The sequence below is a fragment of the Meleagris gallopavo genome, chromosome 7 (genome assembly GCF_000146605.3).
Source record: "Meleagris gallopavo isolate NT-WF06-2002-E0010 breed Aviagen turkey brand Nicholas breeding stock chromosome 7, Turkey_5.1, whole genome shotgun sequence".
In the NCBI taxonomy this organism is placed as follows: Eukaryota; Metazoa; Chordata; class Aves; order Galliformes; family Phasianidae; genus Meleagris; species Meleagris gallopavo.
In genome coordinates, this window is record NC_015017.2 from 24,311,994 (window position 1) to 24,320,203 (window position 8,210).

Sequence of the window (8,210 nt, forward strand, 5' to 3'; positions counted from 1 at the left end):
CGTGCTCGGGGACGTTCCTCGCCTGCGAGCGGGATAGCAAAACGTGCTGGCCGGTTGGTTCTGCTGTTAGGAGAAACGTAGGGAGGTTATCCTGCTCAGAGAGCGTAAAGTCAAGCCGTCCAAGCGGCGTTGTACGGAGATTATTACAAGCACCAACAGCAAAACCATCAGCTCAAGCCTTATTCTGTCAGGCTGCCAGTACTAGTGCAGCCTTTCTCTGCTTGTCTGATAGAAAAGTCATTTCTGAAGCGGGTAAAGCCAGCCCATTTGTGAGTTACGGTCATTACTTAGACCAAGTGCCTAGGGCTATATCTATCAGATATCTCGGCTCAAAGGATGCCACGTTCGGGCTAACTTCCCAGAGCCGGTTCTGTCACAGCGGTGAGCTGCACGCCGCCGTACAACACCGCTCCCACACCGGGACCTCTATCAGGACAAGTTTTGCTGGGGATGGAGCGGTTCTCCCGGCTGGCTAATGCCCTCTAGTGCGGGATGCAAGTAATTCATTTCAAACCTAACGCCCGACCTTAGGCCGAATTTTTATTTATTTATTTATTTGTTTTTAAACCTTAATTCAGTCAGCACGCGAAGAACAGGAACATAGAACAAACCATAGCCTCCGTGAGTGGGTTTGTGGTTCTGCTCCACGTCCCATTCCATCTGATCACCTCACCCTCCTCCTCTCTCCAGCCCACAGGCAGGGTGTTTGGAGGAGCATCTTCCAGGCAGTCTCTTGCAGCACACATATAATATGGGAAACAACCATTATACACAGTGCCCTGTATGGGAACCAACATAGGTCATAGAGAAGCAAAAATGCAAAGGAGATGTTCTAAATTAGCCCATCTCCATCCCTCCTTGTCAGCACACCCAATCTCAGCTAACACAGAGGACTGCCTGTTACACCGACAGCTGCAGTGTCACTTACAGAGACACATCACCACTGCACAGGCATAAAATCCTCCACTTCTGCATTTGTACAAGTCCCGCTGGTCTCAACAGAAGCAGAACTTCACCTGTGCCGGATGATAAACTGATTTGCTTCCTCCATGCACGGGCGTTTTTCTTTTTTCACAGCGCTGCACTTGCAATATTGGAGATTGTCGTAAGGTGGCACTGACAACTGCATGACCAGATGTAATAAGAATGTACTGTTCAAGATGTCACTTAACTTCAGTTTACACTCGCTGCTAATTATAACTTGTGGTCAGTTTCACTGCTTTGATCACCTTCCCCAGTTGGAGCTTAATGGTTCAAAGTGACCAAAATCACACCTTGGCCCTTGTAGAAACAGCATAGGGAGAGCACAAAGGTGCCTTGGCGAAGCACCCTGATGCAGATATGTCCTAATTTATCATTTTGTTAATTCTAGAAAAACGTCCAAAACTTCATACTGCTCTTGCAGATTTCTTCCAAATCTTACAGTCTGGATATACATGCTTAGAATTTCTTCTGGTCAGTGCCATTTCTGCAGAATACCAAGATCTAACCATGTTCAAAGACTATAAAACCCAGCATATTTTTAATCACTTGTGTGCTTTAAAAACAAACAAACAACAACAACAAAAAAAAATCCTGTAGTTTTTCCAAATAGAAGTTACACAGGTTCTCTAACATTTTCCTGTTAGTTGGTCGGGACTTTTTTTCCTAATGTAAATCATACCTTTAGATGAGCTTAACCTAAAATTAAACCTGTGTCCTCCTCTGGTAGCCAGTGCAGAGAAAATAAATGACTGTTCCTGCTTGCTAAGGGAACTGCATCCTCTACAGAGGATGGAATAACATAAATCCTGGAAAGACAGAAGTATCACCTGCCTTCCTTGCACAAGGAGTGCTGTGTTTCCTAAGCATTGCTGAACTGGGAAAGCTGCTGACTAATGAGAAAATGACTAATACTGCTTCACATCTGCATTGGTTCTTTGTACAATCAATGCTTATTAGGGTTAGATTCTTTCTTCAGGCAGCTGAGATTAGAATTTATCAATAGTCTGGAATATATTTTATTTTTTCTGGGCTCTTCTACTTAATGAATATGAAAGAACTTCCCACGCTTACCATGAATAGAAGATATCTGCCCACTCTAGATGCTATAACACAAGAACACAAAAAGGAATATAGCTAAGCGAACAGCCTTTCTTCTACAATACAATGGATGCACCACTCCTCCACTATATTCTCCTGATCATACATGAGAATAGCCAAGGTCAGGTGAATGTAATACAAACTTACTTCAGCCTCCGGAGTATTTTACACTGTTTGAGAGGAAGTCCTGATTATGAAACTCTACAGGTTCCTCTGTATTACTGGGTCTGTGGTTTACAAGAAGTTAACATATGAAGCTCTGTGCTGTTTGACTTGCAGGATCACTGGCACGTGCTTTTAGTGGTTATTCATCATACCTTCTGTTGTCTTAATGAGTCAAAACCTTTATTTTATGTGTCCTTTTCAGTCACTGTCAATCATAAAGATGTCAAAAGTACCAGTCCCAAGACAGACCCCTGGGGAACACCTCTGATCACTGAGCCATTGACCACAGCTCTCTGGCTGCTACCTTCCACTCAATCTCTTATCCACCAAATAGTTCACCCTTCACATCCATCTCTCTCCAATTTAGAGGTAAAGATGTGGTGGGGGACCACGTCAAAGGCCTTGCACAAATCCAGGTCGATGACATCTGTTGCCTTCCCTTTGTCCACTGATGCTTGTCACTCCATCATAATTCCCTCCCTCCTCTCTATCAATCTCTGTGCACTGCTGTGATGCAGAGTAGCTCAACTATAATTCAAAAGCCCAGCCACAAGCATCAGAGCCACAGAAGGCAGCAGTTCATGCTGCCTCAAATGTTTCCCTCCCCATCCACAACCCACGTGCATCCTTCATAGTCACATTTGACACCATTTCCAGATGCACTAAGTATGACTTTGCATTGAGTCACGCACTGGGCTCCAACGTTACATCACTCAGCACAATCCAGACTCAGACACACCAGAGACAAGGGGAGCACATGCTATGGCTGTGGTTCAGGGCTTTCCAGCCCTTTCATCTACTTCATGACCACCTTCAACCTTTTTCTACCCTACCCTATGGCACAAATGGCATTCCTGCCTTCCACTGTTCTGCAGCTCACTCTGAGGATTCCTGTGCTCCATGTTTCTCAATCCTCTGAAAAGATAATGTGTTTTTCTTTTAATAAATGGAATAGCTGCTGAGTTAGTTCAGTTCTTCAGTCACTAGCCCCTTCTCCTAGAAGCCTTTTTGTGCTTCTCTTCACTCCTACACATTTTTTTCTGCATGGTTCCTATGGCAACTGTATACCTCTCCATCTGCTGCAGATCCCTGTTACCATGTTTTCTTTCTTGTCATCTCTGCCAAATAACATTTCCAGGTGTATCATGATAACAAGATTAGATTGGAAACCAAGCCAAAGCACTCAGTAGTTTTGGTAGTCAAACCTGCCATATGTAATCCCACTGCTCCATTGCCATATATGCTCTACCTGTAGGAGACTGATACCGAGCTCTTTTCAGTACCAGATGTCCCACATGTATCAGCATGCTCTAATCAATTCCATAGCCACTTCATAACATCCGTATTACATCCTGCCTTCTCATCGCAGCCTCTGCTGCCTACAGAGCAGGTATATTTGGATACTGGAAAGCCTGTGTAGCTCTGTTGCCTGAGGAGTGTTTTGAAGACAATTACCAACCCGGGGCATTTTTCATTTCTGCTGTAATCGTATAATATTTTACTTCTCCTGAAAACCTTCTCCACTAGATTACAGAAAGCCCTACACAGTAGGGACTGTATACAATTTACTCTCCTGTCTATTCTGCTTGAATGATGAAAACTGTCTGAAATTTGCTTAGATTCCTATAGGCCTAAAATGCAACTTCATTTTCTGCTAAGTACTTTTGGAAAACTTATTTAAGCGTGGAAAAAAAAAAACACAAAAAAAAAACCAATACATTCCTGCTATATAATCCAATCAAAGCCTGCAGCAGAGAACTCAACTGAATAAAATGAATGGAGCAAAAATGTCACTGTTGATTTGTTTCCTAGATCCCATGAGCTGGTAAAGTCAGACTACAAGAAATCCACGTGGAAGCAGTAAAGCTGTAAGTAATTTGGACTGTAAGTTCTTACAGACAGAAACTGACATTATTTGTTTGTATGCAGCACCCTGGAGGAGTTGTGTTGAGATATTAGATGTAGCCTCAGTATAAATGGCTGCTATTTAACACCTATAATTAACAGTGATTATGCATACAGTGAACTAGTGTTTATACATACATTTTTGCAAAACTTCAATTTAGAGTGTAATTCAGGAAAAACTTGTGTAAAAAGAAAAAATCCATTGGAAATCACATAGGCCTGTGTTATATTAGTAATGCTGATGCTGCTCATCATTTGAAGGCGTGGGTTAGATGCGATGCTGGCAGTTTAGGTAGAGGCAGGATTTTAGCTATAGATCTGTGTGCTTATGAAAGATGTGAACTGCAATGCAGATAATGCAGGACATCTCAGAAATACACGGAAAGCATAGGGAAAAGGGAAAAAAGTGATATGCAGACAAAACTATCCTTCAAACATCAACAGTTAAAGGTGTAGCAGCAGAACCGCTCAAAATCAAAACCAAGCAGATCATGCACAGGGATGGAAATCAAGATGAAAAAGGTTTTATCTCCATCATTACAAAGAAAACAAAAGAAAGGATCACCAGCAATGGCAGTAGGGTAGATAGCTAGAAGCTAAAGAAATACATTGCTTGAGTTTTCATAAAGAAAATTAGGCAACCCTGGAGGGCAGAGGCAATTCACTTAATGGGCTTAAGGGCATGGCTATGGAAATTACCACATGCAATACAGCTGCAAAACTTGAAAGCTCTTCACCCTTCGGTTCTGAAGAACAAGTAATCTCCATCACCAAAATCTATAGGTTGGTCAGAACAAAATCTCTTGGCTTTTTAGCACACAGGCCAGAGAGCAAATGAGTAATAAACAGCACAGAGGGAAGCAGGAAAAGGGTTAAAGTGCAAGATAGCCATGTTACGTGTGGATGAGATGTATCTTTCTTTGATAAGATAACTGCATTTGTGGACGAAGGAAAACTAGTAAAATCTTATCAACCTGGACTTTGGTAAAGTATTTGATTTGGTATTACTAGAAAATGTAATAGTTAAACTCAAGAAGATGGTGATTAATGTAAACATGATAAAATGCTGAAGGAGTCTAGGACAGAGGTAAAAACTACTGATGGTACTGACAGCAAAGAATGGGCCTGGAGGAATCCATATGAATAATATCATTAAATCAGTTTGGAGCAAAAAAATGACAAGCAGGATAATGAAATTTGCTAATAAGAAATCTGGGAAGTGTTTTCAATACAGAGGAAGCCTTACAGGAAGAATGACATGGTTGTTATGCCCTGGTAACAGGCATGGGATGAATTGTAAATATATAAAACGCAAGGACATGCACCGATTGACTAATTACATTTCTGCTGTAAATTAAAATTCATTAGCTATGAGCAACAGAAGAGGAAAAGCCACATGCCTGATATAATCATTAGAGAGGTAAATGCAATCTTATGTGTAGCTTAGCAAGTATTTCCGGGAACAACCATTAAGTATGGACAAGGCACTGGGTAAAATTCCACTGAAATTTTAGGGCATCGTTCAGGTTATCAGCATTTAGCAAGTCTGGAACAGGTACAGAGAAGCAGCACCCAGATAATCTGAGAAATAGCAAAGAGGAGATAAGAGAGCATAAGCTTGGCAGAACGACTGCTGGGAAGGGATCTGATTCTTCCTTGTGAATACATTTGGGGCAGGAGGTGGGCAGAGAGGGAGAAGCCTCGATATGCAATGCCCTCTAACTTGCTCTCAGTTCCCTTTCCACAGAGCAGCCAGCCCCCTATCTCCTCCCTGCCCATCTCCTGCCTTCTGCCTGCAAAGTTAGGCATTTATCAGTCACATTTTTATGAATGTCCAAAGCCCACCTTGTCCCCATGGAGAAAAGCACACCTGACTTAAAAGTTAAGAAAGCCTCTTGGCTGTCCTGGTTTTGCAGCAGTGACAAGTCTTTTTGTTTGTTTGCAGCAGCTGTTTGGCTGATCAAAACCAGCTGGCTTTGTAAACCCGGGCTGTTAACATGTGCAGAACCTATTAGATGCTGGATTGGATCAGGTGAGCATGGGTGGGGTGGCCTTGAGAGGGCTGTCCTTATCCTGCCTGCTAACCAGACCCAGCTTTTATGTCCTACATTCTAATGACTCACACCTGAGCTAGTTCTCCTGTGCTTATGTGAAAAACAAACACTGTGACTTTGTGGGAGAGAACAGGTTCTTCTCCTTTTCCAATAAAACTACAGTCATCAGCATCCACTGATGTTATAAGTGGCTCCAGGGCTTTCAAATCCAAGAAAGGATACATTTCTCTTGGCTATTCTGTGTCCCCACTCAAAACTGCCACTGAGATAGCCCAGGCACCTGAACCTGCCACATAAAGCAGCCTGCAATAGCCATGTGTGGCTGCACTCCTCCCCCTCTCCACAGAGCAGTGATTGCACAAACCAGAGGACAGCTCAACAGCAGCACCAGCTCTCCAGTTAATGTCATGGTGTACAGGCAAATGTGTGCATGCCCAGTCTCATGCTGCTACTCCCCATGGGTGCTGCCACATCCATCTGCCTGCTCGCCCTCTGCCACCTTCTGTGCACCAACCAAAGGTCAGTGCAAGGTCAGAGTGGAAGCTACAGGCACAGGACCCATTTGTAGTTTAAAGTTTTCACTTCAATTTAGATGAAACTATTGCTGTTTGCAGTACTCAAGAATTCTGTCTGCTAGGAGTACCTTAAGAGAAGGGACCCTTCAGTAAGAAAGGTAGTGATAAGACAAAAAAAGAGATAGTAGCTCTGTAGATTTAGGTTAGATGTCAGGAGGAAATGCTTCATGGTGGGAGTGCTGAGGCAATGGCTGCCCAGAGAACTTATGAATGCTCCTTCCCTGGAGGTGTTCAAGGGCAGGCTAGATGTGGGGCTATCAGGTGGGGGTTATTTCTTGCCCATGGCAGGAGGATGGAACTGAATAATCCTTATGGTCCCTTTCAGTCCAAACTTATCTATGGTTACCTGATTGTTGCATGAATTAGATCCAGAAGCCAATGCTTTGGTGTGTCCTCACCTCAGGGCCCGAAGAGTCAGCAGAACTGAGCAGCTGAGAAGTCTTGGGGTACAGTAGAAATGATAACTCCTCTTTATCTCCAAAGGAGATTTTCTTCATAGTAAAAGAGAGAATAAAACTAAGAGGCCAAGAGGAGCTATGCAGCCAGGGAAAGCACAAAACATGGTAAACAAGCTGAGAGTGCAGGAAATCCCCCTAGAACCAGAGCTTTCATGCCTTGGCTATACTCAAACTCTACAACTTACATCAGGCTCCTAGCTTTACCTTCATCTTCAGGAGGCTGTTTTTCACATATTTCCTGGCATTTTATGTGAGCTCAGGATGCAGCTGAGCTGATGAAGGTGGGCTGATCATATGCCTACCTCCAAAACTATCCACACCCTTCCCAAAAACACTGGCAGCTGTCCTCAATCTATGAGTCACCGTATCAATCTGCTTGTCATGGAGCTGGGTGCTTCTGAGTTGGCCCCTGGGCAAGAATAGCACCTGCAGGCTGAGCCTCAGAGCCCAGCAGGAGAGAGCTGGTGGGATGTGGGTGGGGGAAGCACAGGCAGAGAGAGGGCAGGGAAGCAGCTCCATAGCACAAAAGGGGGAGAGAAAGCAGCTCTGATGAGGAGATGCGGAGGGCTGAGAGGTGACATATGGCAATTTGCAGGGAGTCATGGATGTCAGACCATATAGGGGAAAAGAAAGACACTGCTTCATCCTGCCTTGCTTCCATCGACATAAGAAGCTGCAATACAGTCCATCGTTCCAGTTTATCAGTTGAACACGGTTCTTGCAATGCACTTATCCCCTTTCCCTGGTGTTGGAGAGACAGACCCCCATCTGCGGGATGATCCTAACCAGTATCCATCTGGCTGGCAGGACAGGTGGCACACAGAGCAAGCTCCGCAGACCCCCGCTGTCACCTCATCCCTCCTCCCTCCCCGCCTCCCTCCCACGAGGTGAAGCCCGATCCGTTTCCAGCCCCGAGAGGGACCCCGCCGGGCCGGGCACAGGGCGCATCCCCGCGCTGGTGCCGCCTCCCC